Here is a 15,853-nt window from a genome sequence, read left to right on the forward strand (position 1 = left end):
GAGGATAAACTGGCAAGAAAGTCATAAGTCTTCAGAGGCCAAAAACTAACTGAAGATGGAACCCAGGAAGTCAATGGAGCACGCAGGCAGCTTCTACCTGGGGACATTTGCCTAATCTGGTGAAGTCAAGCTTGAGTTTTCAAGGCCATGGCAATCAAAGGGCACAGGAGATAAGGACCTTCAGACCTCTCCACTTGTAAAGAATCTGATGTGAGTCCCCACTTACAAAGCTGGAACCCCAAAGGGCTATACTCTCCATGTACGAATGGATTCGAAGTACAATCACGTCCCCCACTTAGGAGACAGCAGAGGAATTGGCCTGTCTTAAACCTTGACATAAAGTAAAGAGGAAAAGAAATGTCTCTTGAGAATTTGTAACCAGCAATTGACCCTCACACAGCTCTTTGGTTCAAGTTCTCTGGGCCTTAAGCCAAGACTTTAGTTTAAAGTGGCCTTAGGTAGGGGCCCCTGGGTGGCTCAGTCAGTTAAGTGTGTGATTTCAGCTCAGGTGATGATTTTGCGGTTCTTGAGTTCTTGAGTTCGAGCTCCGCATCCACAGAACTGACAGCTCAGAGCCTGGAGCCTGCTTCAAATTCTGGCCTCCCTCCCTCTCTGCTCTTCCCCCACTCACTCTCTCTCTCTCTCTCTCTCTCTCTCTCTCAAAAATAAATAAACATTAAAAATTTTTAAAAATAATAAAGTGGTCTTAGGTAGGTAGTACCCCCGATACTTGATAAAAACAAACCAAGGACTCTCTGGAATAACCCATCCTTGACTTTGGCCTTAAAGAATTCCAACTGACAAAGTTCCAAGAAATCAGATATCATAACAACAACAACAACAACAACAAATCACAAAATACCCAAGGAAATAAGGCACTCTGAGCAAGAGCCTACAGAAACAATTATTAGAATCAGTCATGGAAAAACTTGAAATGCTAGAATAATCAGATACAGACTACAAAACAAAAATACATGTTTAAAAAAATAAAAGAGAGATTGAAAATCTATATAAAAGGGAGAAGAAATTATGTGATCAAACTTATCTGGAAAAAAATGCACATAGAACTCTTAGAAATGAATATTGTATTTGAAATTAAAACTCAGCAGATAGTTTTACCAGCAGATTAGAAATAGCTAATAACATAACTAATAATGAGGAGATCTTCAGAAATTATCTGAATTTCAGCGCAGAGAGACAAAAAAGTTGGAAAATGCATAAGTGACACTAAAAGCCAGAGAAGAGTGAAGGGGGTCTGTTGTACATCCAATCAGAGTTGCAGAAGAAAAGAGAATGAATGAGGAGCAGAAAATACTCAAGAAAAAATAGCTAGGAATTTTCCAGAGTTCATGAAAGACATTAGCCTAACATTCAGGATATGTAAGGAATCTCAAGCAGCAGGTTAAGTTAAAAAAATCCAGGGGCTCTTGGGTGGCTCAGTCAGTTGAGGGTCCAATTCTTGGTCTCAGCTCAGGTTATGATCTCACCATTCATGGGTTCAAGCCTCACGTGGGGCTCTGTGCTGACAGCACTGAGCCTGCTTGGGATTCTGTCTCTCCCTCTCTCTGCCCTGTCCCTCCTCTCAAAATAAATAAATAAACTTTAAAAAGAGAATCCACACCTGGACACATCATAGTGAGATTGAAGAACACCAAAAAACAGAGATGAGAGAAGAGCTGTGTTGTCTACAAAGGAACAACTATGAGACAGAGAAGCTGACTTCTCAATGGCAGCCAGAAGACAACAGGAAGATACAGAAATGCACTTGAATGGAAATAACAAGCAATCTAGGATTATATATCCAGCAAAAATATCTTTCACGATAGAGGTGAAATTTTCAGACTCTCATTAAAAACAATCTTAAGGTACTGCAGTCAGGGAAAACAAATTATCTTTTTTTTTTCAATATATGAAATTTATTGTCAAATTGGTTTCCATACAACACCCAGTGCTCATCCCAAAAGGTGCCCTCCTCAATACCCATCACCCACCCTCCCCTCCCTCCCACCCACCATCAACCCTCAGTTTGTTCTCAGTTTTTAACAGTCTCTTATGCTTTGGCTCCCTCCCACTCTAACCTCTTTTTTTTTTTTTTCCTTCCCCTCCCCCATGGGTTTCTGTTAAGTTTCTCAGGATCCACATAAGAGTGAAACCATATGGTATCTGTCTTTCTCTGTATGGCTTATTTCACTTAGCATCACACTCTCCAGTTCCATCCACGTTGCTACAAAGGGCCATATTTCATTCTTTCTCATTGCCATGTAGTACTCCATTGTGTATATAAACCACAATTTCTTTATCCATTCATCAGTTGATGGACATTTAGGCTCTTTCCATAATTTGGCTATTGTTGAGAGTGCTGCTATAAACATTGGGGTACAAGTGCCCCTATGCATCAGTACTCCGGGAAAACAAATTATCTTGAATGAAATATATTAGATGGAAGAAAAATATGATGAGGAAAAAAAATACTAAATATATGGTTAACTCCAAACACATGTTATATAAATGACATAGAAACAAACTATGTTGCTGCATGGTGAAGGAAAAAAAACAGTCTGGGTCCCTGGTATCTTACAAAACTTCATTCTCTGAGCACATACTTGGACTCTTTACTTCTCAATGTATTGTGAGTGAGTGGGATTAAGGTATGATTTATACACAATAAAATGCATACATCTTTTTTTTTTTTAAACTTTTCTTCTTTTGTATAGGATACTGTATTCTTTTTTTTTAATTTTTTTTAACGTTTATTTATTTTTGAGACAGAGAGAGACACAGCATGAACGGGGGAGGGGCAGAGAGAGAGGGAAACACAGAATCGGAAGCAGGCTCCAGGCTCTGAGCCATCAGCCCAGAGCCCGACACAGGGCTCGAACTCGCGGACCGCGAGATCGTGACCTGAGCTGAAGTCGGACGCTTAACCGACTGAGCCACCCAGGCGCCCCTAAAATGCATACATCTTAAATGTTTAGTACAATGAACTGTGACACCCATGTACAACCACATAACCAACAGCCAAACAAGATATAGACTATTTCCCTCCCTGCAGAAAGTTCCCTTGTGCCCCTTCTCAATTTCCCTCCTCCTGAGGCAACCACGCTTCTGATTCTTATAACTCTAGATTAGTTTTGCCCTTTCCTGAAACTTCATATAAATGGAATTATGTGAACTCTTCTTTTGTGTTTAGAGTCTTTTGCTCAACGTAATGTTTTTGAAATTCATCCACGTTGTATATCAATAGAGTATCCTTTTTATTGTCGAGTAGTATCACATTATATGAATATACAAATAACTTGTTTATCTATTCTCCTATTGATGGACATTTGAATTGCTATTCTTCTGCTGATCCATTCTAATTTGGGATTATTGTAACAAGGCTACTATGAACAATCATATATAAGATTCCTGGGGATGCACATTTTCTTTTGGGTAAATACATAGAAATGAAATTTCTTGTGTCGCATAGTAAGTGTAAGTTTCTGAATATGTGACTGTCAGTTTTTGAAAGAGATTACCTCATTACAGTGCTACCAGCAATGTATGAGAATTTCAGATGCTCCAACACTTGATATTCTCTCCTTTAAAATTTTTTTTGCCACTCTAGTGGGGTTTTAATTTTCATTTCCTTGATCACTAATGATATCATGTGCTTATTAGCTATTAATATATCTTCATTCAAGAAATGGCTACTTAAGAATTTTGTCCATTTTTATTGATTTGTTTCTCTTTCTATTGTTGATTAGTAATAGTTCTTTGTATATTCTAAATATGAGTATTTTTCCAAATAAAGGCTGTCTAATGAATAGAAATTTTTAATTTTGGTGAGGTCAAAATCAGTGTATTTTTGTGCCCTATCAAGAATTCTTTGCCTCCTTCAAGTTCACAAAGATATTCTCCTGTTTTCTTCTGGAAGCTTTATGATTTTTAAAATTTTAAGTTTGTAATCCATCATGAATTAGTTTTTGTGGATGATGTGAAAAGGGGGTCAAGGTGCATTTTTTTCATACAAATATCCAGTCATTCCAACACCATTTAAAACACTTACCTTCCTCCCATTGAATTGCATCCGGGTATTTATTAAAAATCAGTTGACCATATGTATGTGGGTCTGTTTTTGGCTTCTGTTCTATTCCATTGATCTGTCTATCCTTACATCAGTATAATATTATCCTTACATAACTACTAAACTTTCTTGATTATTATAGTTGTATAATGTCTTAAAATCATCTGTGTAAATCCTCCAACTTTATTTTTATTTTTCAGGATTGTTTTGTTAGATATTTTGTATTTCCATAAAAATCATGGATTCATCTTGACAATTTTATCATAAGCATCTGCTGAGCAATGGATTGAGATTTCACTGAGTCAGTAGGTCAATTTGCGGAAAATATCTTTATACTATTTATTTATCCAATCCATTAACATTCTATCTGGACTTTTTAAAAGCCATTTCTATCCATTTAAGGTTTTGTCACTCAGTCAAAATTGACTCTAGTTACTAAATCAATAAGGGAATATAGGTAGAATGTCTAATTTCCAGATAATAAAGAGGGGCAGGGTAAAACAAATGTTTAATTGCTCAACCCAAAGACAGAATGAGGGGTGGGGGGTAGGGGGAAGAAAAGAAGGATATAGAAAAAACCATCATTGAAAGCATAAAAGAAGGCTGTTGAAATATATCCAAATAATGTCCAGTACAATGAATATGAATCGTCAGCCAGGATGTCAAATAGAATGTGCTGCTGGCTCCCTCCACCCAAAACAGTTGCAAAGAAATTACAGAAGCATGAGGGGGAAGAAGATTTCAGAAACTAACCAAAAATTGAGAGAAAATTCTGGAAAGATGGAAGTATGACTTGAATTGGTATCAGAGGATAGGTGGGAAGGTAAGTGGTGTAGCCTGTGGTTGGGAGAAGGCAGAGATAGAAGTATAGATTGGTGGGAAGATTTTAAAATTCTACTCTTGCCTCTTTTCCATAACTGCCTTGATGTATTCTTTGACTGTCTCTTCTCTGTAGAAATCAACAGAAACAGCCCACACTGCAAGTTCAGTCGTCCAAGAGGGAAAATAAGGGAAGTGCATATATGCTCTGCTAAAGTGAGTAGTTGAGGAAAATAACCATTAGCTGACCATCTACCCTCAGCCTTAATTCTTCTACAATTTGCCTTCCAAAGCCCCAGAGCTGGCAGATAACCACCTGCGAGGATTACCTTTTTCCGTGTGGCGTTTCCCTAAAGGTTGGAAGTGAAACTGTAATCATAGTTGCTCCCTGGCACCGTGGCAGCAAAGCAGGGGCAGTCATCAGTGACTTGTGGAGCTTGGACCTTCCTCACAGGCTGGCCCCTCCTCTCTTTTTCAATTCAAAGACATGACAGATTGGAGTCTGGCCTTCAGCCCCCTTTTCTTTTTTTTTTTTTTTAATTTTTTTTTTAACGTTTATTTTATTTTTGAGACAGAGAGAGACAGAGCATGAATGGGGGAGGGTCAGAGAGAGGGAGACACAGAATCTGAAACAGGCTCCAGGCTCTGAGAGGTCAGCACAGAGCCCGACGCGGGGCTCGAACTCACGGACCGCGAGATCATGACCTGAGCCGAAGTCGGCCGCTTAACTGACTGAGCCACCCAGGCGCCCCTTCAGCCCCCTTTTCAATGCACCCTTCTGGACCCTCGAAGAGTGCAACCACCTCCAAAAAAAAATTCAATGAGCTACACTATATATACCATCTGAAGCAGAATTATGAGATCTAATTTGAGAGAAGCTCAATGAATATATTAAGGAGATAAAGGAAGATATTAGCCACTTGAAATAAGAATAAGAATCCATTTTTAAAAGAGGAAATATTATACGTAAAAATATGAAAATTGAAATAGCGAACAAGATAATGAAATAAAAATAGACCTGGTAGAACTAAAAAAGAAGGACTTGTGAACATATAAACTGGAAGGTCATATTGAGGAACTTTTGAGGAGGCAACAGTCAAGACCCAGAGATACAAACATATAAGACAAAAACTAAAAGATATGAAGGGCAGAAGTAGAGGAACCAGTATATAGGTAATAGGAATTACAAAAATGAAGAATCCAAATGAAAAAGAGAAAACATCATAAGAATGATGGAGACAGGGGCACCCAGGTGACTCAATGGGTTGAGCACCCGACTTCGGCTCAGGTCATGATCTCATGGTCTGTGGGTTCGAGCCCTGCTTCGGGCTCTATGCTGACAGTTCAAAGCCTGGAGCCTACTTAGGATTCTGTGTGTGTCTCTCTCTCTGCCTCTCCTCTGCTCACATTCTATCTCTGTCTCTCAAAAATAAATGAACATTTAAGGAAATTTTTTTAATTAAACAAAAAACAGAATAATGGAGACAAACATCCCCCCAGATAACTCAAATTGAAAGAACTCCTAGAGCAACCAAACGGAGAGATAAGAAAAAATTCACATTTTAGAGAAATTTAAGAATATTAACAATAAGGGGCATCTGGGTAGCTCAGTCAGTTAAGCAGTCAACTCTTGATTTTGGCTCAAGTCATGATCTCACAGTTCATGAGTTCAAGACCCACAGTGGGTTCTGCACTCAGCACAGAGCCTGCTTTGGATTCAGTCTCCTCCCCTCTGCACGTATGATATCACGTGCATGATTTCTCTCTCTCTCTCTCTCTCTCTCTCTCAAAAATAAATAAATATTTTTAAAAATTTAAGGAGCACTAAAAATAAAAAGAAGATTCTACAAGATTCCAGAGGTGGGGAGAAAAAATCACCTCTAAGAAAAACAAGAATCAAGCACAATGAGCTATCACCTCATACTTATTAAAATGGCTACCATTCAAAGCAATTTTTTATTTTTAATGTTTATTATTTTTGAGAGAGAGACACACACACACAGACAGACTGCGAGCAGGGGAGAGGCAGAGAAAGGGAGAGACACAGAATCCGAAGCAGGTTCCAGGCTCTGAGTCCTCAGCAAGACTGACGAGGGAGGGGCTTGAACTCACGAACCATAAGATCATGACCTGAGAAAATGGCGACCATTCAAAAGAAATGACAAGTGTTAGAGAGGACGTGGAGAAAAGGGAACCTTCATGCACTCTTGATGGGAATGTAAATTAGTCCAGACACTAAGGAAAACAGTGTGGAGGTTCCTCAAAAAATTAGAAGTCAAACTACCATATGATCCAGCAATCCCACTTCTCGGCATTTATCCAAAGGAAATAATAACAGGATCTGGAAGACATCTGCACTCCCATGTTTATTGCAACATTATTCCCAATAGCCAAGATAGGGAAAGAACCTAAGTGTCCATCAACAAATGAATGGATAAAGAAGATGTGTTATATAATATATAATGAAATATAATTCAGCCATGAGAGAAAAGGAAATCCTGCTGTGGATTCCCTACATGATCCCACACAGAGGGGTTTTGAGGGCATCATACTAAGTTAAATAAATCATGCAGAGAAATACAAATACTGTATGATATCACTTACATATGGAATCTAAAAATACCAAACTCATAGAAAGAGAGAGTAGAATGGTGGCTACCAAAGCCTGGGGGCAGGGGTGGGGGAGGCGTGGAGGAGGGAAATGTCAGTAAATGGTACAAACTTCCAGTTATAAGATGGATAAGTTCTGGGGATCTAGTGTGCAGCAGGGTGATTACAGTAATAATACTGTATTATATACTTAAAAATTGCCAAGAGTATAGATCTTAAATGTTCTCACGGCAAAAAAAGAATAGTTATTATGTGACGTGATGCCTGTGTTAGCCAACACTATGGTGATAATAATACTGTAATATATAAGTGCACCAAATCAACACATTGTACACCTTAAACTTACACAATGTTACGTATCAAGTATAATTAATAAAGCTGGGGAAAAGAAAGAGGCATCAAATTGACATCAGGTATCTCAACCATAATACAGGATCCAAGAAAATGATGGAATAATATTTTGAAGAATTTCAGTGAAAGAATTTTGAAACTATAATTTAAAATATACAGCCAACTCATTATGTAGCTCTGACGAGGTAATAAAAAATATTTTCATGCATCTGTGACCTTACAAGTTTGCCACATTTGGGGGGAAGACCCACATTTGGGGAGACATACTTAAATAGCTGAAGAGAAGATCCTAGGAGATTTTATATATGAAAACTAAGATATGTCAGATATGAAAACTAAGAGTCACTAAATACTTTTGTGAAATGCATTGTTGTCTTAAAAAATAAAAAAACAACAAGCAGAGGAAAGGGATATGACCAAACAAAAGAAAACAGGATGTGTATCCACCATATCTAGAGCTAAAATTCTACACAATCTTAATAAGATTAGAGGAAGAGTTTCAACACAAAGGAGATATCACAGCATGCCAAGTACTTGCAGTGTTAAGAAGACACGGATATTAATATGCTTAAGAAATCAGGGATAAATAAATACGAGCCTGTGTCTTAAGTTAAAGGAGGCTACCATATAAAAAAAAATAAAATACATAATATTAAATTAATAGAAGAAAACTCACACCCATACAATGGAAGAAAGGAAGCACATGCTATGGAACACATGAAGTAATTTGCTAGCAATTAGTTCTAATATCATAATAATTAAAGTAGAAGTCATTATGCTAAACTCAATTAGATAATACAGAACTTTATATTGGATTTTAAAATAAACTACAACAAAATAAAACGTTAAAACATACAGACAAAAGCAGCACCTAAAAGACTCATGGAAAGGCAGAAAATAAAAGATTGATGAGACACATATGGTCTAAAATAGAGCTGAGTAGTAACCTTAGTGTCCAACAATGTATGTTATAAGGCAAAAAACATAAATGACCAAAAAGTGGTAAAATAATAGGAGAAAAATAAATCAATCATAAATCATACTTGCAGCAGACAATACTGTCTCAAAATATATTAGGCAATAATTGATAGAACTGCAAATGAAATAAAAAATCAACAGTTGTAGATGGAGATTTAACTTACTCTTCTCAGAAACCACAAAGTTGAGCAAAGGGCACTGAAGATATAAACTATGTAGTGAGTACGTTTGAGTTCAGAGCATTTGCATTTTTAAAAATTTTTTAATGTTTATTTATTTTTGAGAGAGAGACAGACAGACAGAGCTCAAGCAGGAGAGGGGCAGAAAGAGAAGGAGACACAGAATCTGAAGCAGGCTCCGGGCTCTGAGCTATCAGCACAGAGCCCGACATGGGCTCAAACTCATGAACCATGGGATCATGACCTGAGCCAAAGCTGGACACTTAAACGACTGAGCCACCCAGGTGCCCCACATTTGCATTTTTACAAACATGCATGGGACATTTACAAAAGAGCTATGTGTTAGGTCATAGATGAAAATGCAAAACGTCCAAATGACCAATATCTTAAAACTAGGTAATGTAATAAAATAAAAAATTAATTGTAGGGGTGCCTGGGTGCTCAGTGGGTCATGATCTCATGGTTCCTGGGTTCGAGCCCCCGTGTCAGGCTCTGTCACCCTCTCTCTCTGTCCCTCCCCCACTCACTCTCTGTTTCTCAAAAATAAATGAATAAACATTAAAAAAATAATTGTAAAGAATGGCTTTAAAAAAATCCTGTGGCTTTGGAAACTAAATAACATTATTAATAAATAATTCTTGAGTTACAAAAAAAAAAGCAGAAATGAGGGAAATTTTAAAATGGGAATGAAAACACTATATGTCAAAAATGTGGAACATAAGAGGTATTTGATTTTTACAGCTTTAAATGCATGAAGTGATGGAGGTATGGTGGTAATCTTCTTGCAATATATAAGTATATCCAATTAACACGCTGTATACCTTAAACTTATATAACTCTGTATGTCAGTAATAAGTCAATGAATCTGGAGGGAAAGAGAAAATAAGAAAGGTTAAAGATAAACAAGCATCTGATTAAGTGAGATGGGAAAAAGGTAGTGTGACAAACCCAAAGAATCAAAAAAGAAGGGAAACAATAAATGCAAAAATCAATGAAACAGACTAAAAAATGATAGAGCTCATTAAAACTGGTTCACTTAAGAGGCTCGTAAAAAGAAGCAAACCTCTGATAAAATAAGAGAAAGATTTTTTTTTAATATTCAAGTAAAAATATACAGACAGAGGAGAAATAGAGAGACTTTTTAAATAAGAAGAGGGTGTCATAAATAACTAACTGTTAATAAATCTGACAATTTGATAAAATGGATAAATTCTTAAAGAATACAAAATGCAGTATATGGTACAAGAGGAAATAGGTAACTTGAACGGACAAAGTTATTAAGTATTAAATACCTGAAGTATTCAAACATCTACCCTCTCAAAAAAAAAAAAGTTGGGGTGCCTAGATGGCTCAGTCGGTTGAGTGACTGACTTCGGCTCAGGTCATGATCTCACGGTTCCTGAGTTTGAGCCCCGCATCGGGCTCTGTGCTGACAGCTCAGAGCCTGGAGCCTGCTTCGGATTCTGTGTCTCCCTCTCTCTGCCCCTCCCCTGCTCACTCTCTCTCTCTCTCTCTCTCTTTCAAATAAATAAACATTAAAAAAAATTTTACACAATAATAAACAGCCAAATGATTTTATAGGTGAGTTTTACTAAACTTTCAAAGAAGCACTAAATTCTTATACAAGCTATTCCAAAGAAAAGAAAAGAAAAGAAAAGAAAAGAAAAGAAAAGAAAAGAAAACAAAACAAAACAAAACAAAACAAAACAAAACAGAAGCTATCCAGCTCATTTCAGGCAACTAGTGAAACCTCAATTCCCAGAGCAGATGAGAATAATAAATAAATAACAGCATTTTACTTATGAACATAAATGTAAACAAGTTAATCTAGTCCTACTGTGGTAGGGTCCCCTCCCTAAGGAGAGGGTAAAAAAGAGAAAAAGAGAAAAAACAAAAAAAACTTAAGGTAACCTGGCTATGCGTGTATGTGACAACATCCCTCATGACCTTGTAACATGAGACCACTTAATCAGAATACATGTTTGTGTGTGTTACCATATATGGAAGACAAAGAAATAGAAAATGTATAAAAAACTATGCCACGTGATGCTTGGCGCTCAGTTCTACAGTATGAACCCAACTGAGAGTTGCTGGCGGGAATAAAGTTGCTTCCTGGAAAAAGCCTTTGTGTTGTGACTCTGCAAGAATCCTGCTACACTACAGTGTATTATAAATACTAATATATCATTTTCAAGTGTGATTTATCCATGTACTGTAAGAATGATTCAACATCAGGAAAAAAATTCTATCAGTGCAACTTCACACATTAGTAAACATTATCTCAATGCAGGAAAAGCCTTTATTTATTTTTTTTTCAACGTTTTTTATTTATTTTTGGGACAGAGAGAGACAGAGCATGAACGGGGGAGGGTCAGAGAGAGAGGGAGACACAGAATCGGAAACAGGCTCCAGGCTCCGAGCCATCAGCCCAGAGCCTGACGCGGGGCTCGAACTCACAGACCGCGAGATCGTGACCTGGCTGAAGTCGGACGCTTAACCGACTGCGCCACCCAGGTGCCCCGGAAAAGCCTTTATTAAAATAAAACATCTATTCATAACTTTAAAAAAACCTTAGGATAAAAAGAATAGAAAGGAACTTACTTTATTGGATAAAATTTATATACAAAAGCCTATAGTTAATATTATGCTTAATGGAGAAACTTTAGATGCATTCCCTGTAGCGTTGAAAACAATGCAAGGATTCCCAGAAGCCTCACTACTTTTAACATAACTAGAGTTTTGCCCTATACTGTAAGGGAGAAAAGGAGGTATGGTTAAAAATTAGACAGGAAAAGATAAAATATCTGTCATCCTCTGATGATATGATCATCTGTTTAGAAAACTTAACAGAATTGAATTCAACCTATGAAAAGCAATAGCCAAAAATAATCCATTCACAAGTGCAACAAAAATTATTAATTTCCTTGAATTACATTAATCAAAAATACACAAAATCTCTATGGTAAAATATTTTAAGTTCTAACAAAAGAAATAGAAGATGATCTGAATAAATGAAAAGATGTTCCATGTTTTTGGATGAGATAATATAATAAAGATGTCAATTTTCCTCCAAGTTAATCTATAAATTCAATATGATCTCGAAATTCCATTTGAATTTTCTGAAATACTCAACAAATTTAATCTAAAATTTTTGTGAAGATACACTTATACATAGTTTAGTTGGCCTTGAAGAAGGGCAGGCATTTGACCCACCATACTTAGAATACTTTTTTTTTTTTTTGAATTAAGACTTCATTTTTTAGAGCAGTTTTAGGTTCACGGAAAAATTGAGAGAAAGATACAGAGATTTCCCATTTAATCCCTGCCCCCAATACATGCATAGGCTCCTCGCTTCATTATCAACATTTCCCACCAGAGTGGCACATTCATACAATTGATGAACCTACATTGGCATATCACCTAAAGTTTGTAATTTACATAAGGATACACTGTTGGTGTTGTATATTCTATGGGTTTGGACAAATGTAGAATTACTTAATCCATCTTTACGGTATCTTACAGATAAATCTTACAGATTTTCTCTGTGTAAAATTCTCCTTCTATTCATTTCTCCCTTCTCCCTTACCCTGACAACCACTGATGTTTCTACTGTCTTCATAGTTTTACCTTTTCCGGAATGTTACATAGTTAGAATCATACAGTATGTAGTGTTTTCAGATTGGCTTCTTTCATTTGCTAACATACATTTAAGTTCTTCCATGTACTTTCATGAGTTGACAGTTCAATTTTTTTTAGTGTTGAATGATATTCCAATGTCTGGACATACCACAGTTTCTTCACTAACAGAAGAACATCTTGGCTGCCTCCAAGTTTTGGCAATTATGAATAACACTGCTGGTATTGTGCCGATTTTTGTGTAGACATATGTTTTCAATTTCTTTGGGTAAATAACAAGTATGATTGTTGGATTGCATAATATGTTCAGTTTTCTAAGAAACTGCCAAACTGTCTTTCAAAGTGGTTGTACCATTTTGTATTCCCACCAGCAGTGAATGTGAGTTCCTGTTGTTTTACATCCTTGCGAGCATTTGGTGCTGTGAGTGTTGTGGATTTTGGCCGTTCTAATCAGAGTGTGGCCATATCTCGTTGTTCATAAGAAATTCTTTGTGTATTTTCCTTTTTTTTTATGTTTTATTTATTTTTGAGAGAGTGCAATTGGGGGAGGGGCAGGGGATCAGAAGTGGGCTCCGCACTGACGGACTAACAGCAGCAAACCCGATGTGGGGTTCGAACTCATGAACCACAAGATCATAACCTAAGCCAAAGTCAGGTGTTCAACCAACTGAGCCACCCAGATGCCCCTGTTTGTGTATCTTCAATAACAATCATTGTACTTTGCAAATATTTCTCTCTTTTACAAATAGCTTATCTTTTCATTTTCTTGACATCGTCTTTTGCAGAACAGAAGGGTTTTTTTTTATTTTAATGAAGTTCAGCTTACCAATTGTTTTATTCATAGATCCTGCCTTTAGTGTTGTACCTCAAAAGTCACAGCCATTCCCAAGATCATACAGGCTTTCTCTTATGTTATCTTCTAGGAGTTTTATAGTTTTACATTTTACATTTATGCTTGTGATCCATATTGAGAGAATTTTTGTGAAGGATATAAGGTCTGTGTCTAGACTCATTTTTTTTTTTTTTTTTGCATATAGATGTCCAGTTGTTCCAGTATCAGTTGTTGAATAGACTAACTTTGTTCTGTTGTATTGCTTTTGCTCCTTTGCCAAAGATCAAATGACTATATTTACATGGATCTATTTCTGGGCTCCCTATTCTATTCCAATGATCCATTTGTCTTTTCTTTCACCAATACCACCGTCTTGATTGCTGGACCTTTATCTTGAAGTCTTGAAGTTGAGTAGTGTCAGTCCTCCAGCTTTGTTCTTCTCCTTCAATATCGTGTTGCCTATTCATGGTCTTTTGCCTAGGACACTCTTTAAAGCTATAGTAATAGTAACAATAATAATATGGTTTTGGTTCATGTAACTCAGAGACAGATTCATAGATATATAAGAATCTATTATGCAATAAATGTGACATTAAAAATCAATAGGAAAAACAGATACTTTAGTAGATGCTGTCTTATTGTATGAAAGAAAACAAACTAGATTTCTTCCTAATACTACCTACAAAGTTGAATTCTAGATGAATTTATGACATGAATATAAAAGGTAAAAGGATAAAGTTACTACAAGAAAAAGTAGGTTTTCTTTGTAAACTAGTATTGGGAAGAACTTCTTAAAACTTTAGATGCATACACCATTAGGCAAAAGAATTGATGAGTTTGATTACATCAGACTTAAGGACTTCTATTCAGCAAAATGTACGATGGGAAAAAATTAATAAACAACCAACAAAACAGAAGAATGTATTTGCAGTGTCTAAATCTGACAAAAGACTAATATGTAGAATATCCAGAAAATGACTGCAAATCAGTAAGCAAAAGATAGGAACTATAAAAAAAAAAAAAAAAGACAAAGCATATGAATAGGCAATGAACAGAAGAACATCCCAAAAGGCAACAAGCACGTAATAAAATGTACCAAAACACTGGTAATCAGAGAATACAAATTAAAGCAAAAATGCTTATCACTTTATACCTATTAAAATTGTTAAATTTTTTTTTAACGTTTATTTATTTTTGAGACAGAGAGAGACAGAGCATGAACAGGGGAGGAGCAGAGAGAGAGGGAGACACAGAATCTGAAACAGGCTCCAGGCTCTGAGCTGTCAGCACAGAGCCCAATGCGGGGCTCGAACTCATGGACCGTGAGATCATGACCTGAGCCGAAGTCGGACGCTCAACCGACCAAGCCACCCAGGCGCCCCTAAAATTGTTAAAATTTGAAAGGTAGATGAGCTCAATTGTTAGGTGGGGATGTGGGACATAGGAAAACCCCATCCACTGCCAGTGAGATTATAGACCAATGAGAGAAATCAACCCTGCCTATTCAAACTACATACACGCATTCCCTCTTGTCCAGAAAATCTGGTCCTGAATATACATTCCAGACAACTTCCCACATAGGTCCAAAAGGAGACATGTTGGAGGATGCACATTGTAGCATTGATTAGGAAAACAGGGAACTAGGGCAACCTGGAGTTCATCACTGGGAGAGTCAATATAATAGAGACTATGAACAAAGCAAAGAGTAGGATTTTTGAAAAGAGCAATAATATTGACAAAACACCAGCAACATTGATCAAGAAAAAAAATGGCACAAATATACATTTTTAGGAATAAAAAGAAGATACAACTTCACGCAGTGGAAATGTTTTTAAAGAATAAGGATATCATGAACAATTCTATGCCAATAAATTTGAAAATTTAAATGAGATGGACACATTCCTACAAAATTCCTAGAAATAAAAAAATGCATAATATGAACTCTCATTTTAAAAAAACTTGAATCAGTAGTTAAAAATCCGTCCATATAGAAACACAAAGGGTTTTGCCAGAAAATTCTATCGAACATTCAAGAATAATTTTAATCTTACAAAAATCTACCCAAGAGCAGAGTAAAAGAGAGAATACTCACCAGCTCAACTTATGAGGCTGGCAGCATAACTTCAGTTCTAAAATCTGGCAAAGACTGTTTGAGAAAAGAAAATTACAGAGTCAATCTCATTTATGAACATAGATGCAAAACTCCTAAAGAAAATATTATCAAATCAAATATAGCACTATGTGAAAAAATATACTGTGTCATGAACAACCTGGATATATGCCAGGATTGAAAGTTTGACATTAGAGAGCCAATTTGATGTACTTGACCACAATAAAAGATAAAATAAGAAAAAGTCTGGTCATTTCAATAAGTACAAATAA

This window comes from Panthera onca, chromosome A1 (assembly GCF_046562875.1).
Source record: "Panthera onca isolate mPanOnc1 chromosome A1, mPanOnc1 haplotype 2, whole genome shotgun sequence".
NCBI lineage: Eukaryota > Metazoa > Chordata > Mammalia > Carnivora > Felidae > Panthera > Panthera onca.